Here is a 2389-nt window from a genome sequence, read left to right on the forward strand (position 1 = left end):
CTTATATACTGTGCCCTTCCAACCCCAGGAGGCTCAGAGACATCAAACATCCTAAGTAATGTTTTAAGTTTAAATTACTGTGCTTAAGAAATCTGTAAAGCGGGGCTAGCAAGATGGCTCAGTGGTTAAGAGGACTGACTGCTCTTCTTAAAGTCCTGAGTTCAGATCCCAGCAACCACATGGTAGCTCACAACCACCTGTAATGAGATCAGACGCCCTCTTCTGGTGTGTCTGAAGACAGCTACAGTGTGTTATGCAAGAGCAAGTAGGGCCAGAGTGAGCAGAGGTCCTGAGTTCAATTCCCAGAAGCCATATGATGGCTCATGGCCACCTGTACAGCTACAGTGCACTTATACACATAAAATAAATAAATAAATCTTTAAAAAAGAAAGAAAGAAAGAAAGAAAGAAAGAAAGGAAGGAAGAAAGAAAGAAATCTGTAAAGCAAAAATGCCTCTAGCATGTACGCTCAAATTGTCCAAGGACAGATAACTTCCTGGAATGCTGGGCGCTATTGTCAATTCAGGATAACAAGCCACAGTATTTTTGCTTCTGTAAACAAGCTTGGTTGCCGCAACTACACAGGGTATGTTTGATCACTTGCAGGCAGGAGGTCCATAGTTGGGAGGTATGGAGGCTGGAAGAACACCAGAATGTATGCTTGCCCCTGATTGGATGAAGATGGGAAGTTTGTAGCCTTTTGGGATTTTCTTTTATAAGCCCCTTTAGAATAATTCAGTGTCATACTCTAGAAATCTTGGGCATGGACCTGGCCAGTATTTAATAAAGTTTGCTTCAAATTTGGCTCAAAAACTGTGGTAGTGATCTTATTCTTGTCTGGTGTGATTAACATGTGACACCCCCTTCTGGGTTCCAAAGAGCACCTGTGTACATATTTTGAAACACATACACACACTCACACGTGCACAAAAATAAAAATCCATTGTTTAAACAAAGAATGTCTTGAGCTGAAGACATGCCATGCCAAAATTATACAATAGGAATCTCATCTTGTTGCTAAAATTATTCTTAAAACTGAGGATCTGAGGAGCAGCACATATGGGAGGGTTTTCTCAGAACTTCACTTGTCTGACTATAAACAGATTGCCCAAAATGAAAGCAGTGGTCGTGAACTCTCCTCCATAAATTCTCCAGAAAGAACTGCCATGTGTGATAGTGTCAGGGAAGGCTGGGGAGACCTCCACTGTAGAGGGGCTTTGTAGGTTTCTGATAGCGCCTCCTTGAGACTCTGAACGGCCTGAGAAGTTTCTAATCTGCGTTACATGCCAAGCACTGTCATCACTACACACATTTTTCCCTCCTGTTCTTATACTTACTCACTCCCAGAAACCCTAGACCCCTTTTCTTTCTGTGATATAAGATGCTCTGTTGACTTCAGTCACCTGGCTTTCTTCCAGATTTATATTATATGGGATCCTCACATGTTTGCATGTATTGGAAAAAAAACTTCCCTTGTTTTCTACTGTCAGCTTATTTCATCAACTCAAAACCATTACAGAGTAAAGAAAAGGTCTTTTGGTGGTTCTGATGCAGGGTCACATGTAGCCCAGCCTGTCCCTGAATTTGCCATATAGCTGGGAATGACCTTAGCTCCTGACTAAGTCCTCAACCTCCCCCAGCCTCCTAATTATTGGGAGTACAGGCCTTTAAAACTACTGTTGGCCCTTGCTATAGAATGGATCAAGATTTTTTTGCTTGCTTGTGTGTGTGTGTGTGTGTGTAAGCATGCATATTTATTTACATGTTCATGGGCATGTACATGAAGTTCAGAAGATACCTGAGTTATCAGCCTCATGAGCGCCATCCATTTCCAAGGTCTTTCCTTGACTTGGGGCACACCAATTAGGCTAGACTGGCTGGCTGACAATCCTGGGGGATTCTCCTATCTCTGCTCCCTTAGTGCTTGGGTTATAAGCACATGCCAACATTCCCAGCATTTATGTATGGGTTCTCAAGCTTGGGAGGTGAGGCAGCCCTCCATTCCCTCAACCAATTCCAAGCTGTACATATTCAAGTGGGGGTTCCTTTACCCAGGCAATGGCAACTCTGGATTTTTCTTACTAAATCTCTCCTCTTCCTTCCTTGCTTTTCAGACACTGAATATTTACTTGAATCACTTTGCAGAAGTTTTTTGATATCAGAAAATACTCTTGCAAATGTAGAGGCAAGGACACTCACCCAACCCTTATTAACTAAAGGATCATGGCCATTGATATGAATCTGTCCTGTTCACACACTTCAGACACAGTACTAACCTAGAAGCTCCTGAGCTTCTCTGAAGTTTATTTTAGTTCAGCATCATAAAGGAGTCAACGTACCTAGCAAATGCAGAGATGGATTGGAAAATGACCAGAACTGAATCACAGAAT

General features: G+C 42.3%; 1 protein-coding gene across 1 annotated transcript in view; it reads right to left on the bottom strand.

Annotated features, from left to right (window-relative positions):
* The window catches only part of LOC116082496 (isopentenyl-diphosphate delta-isomerase 2-like), a 7538-nt gene extending 5192 nt beyond the window's left edge, over positions 1 to 2346 (bottom strand). The window contains exon 1 of the mRNA XM_031359409.1: positions 2339 to 2346. The gene's annotated coding sequence lies outside the window, so the exon portion shown is untranslated. The remainder of the gene's footprint in view (positions 1 to 2338) is intronic.
* Between the last annotated feature and the right edge of the window lie 43 nt (positions 2347 to 2389).

This window comes from Mastomys coucha, unplaced genomic scaffold, assembly GCF_008632895.1.
Source record: "Mastomys coucha isolate ucsf_1 unplaced genomic scaffold, UCSF_Mcou_1 pScaffold7, whole genome shotgun sequence".
NCBI classification, from domain to species: Eukaryota; Metazoa; Chordata; class Mammalia; order Rodentia; family Muridae; genus Mastomys; species Mastomys coucha.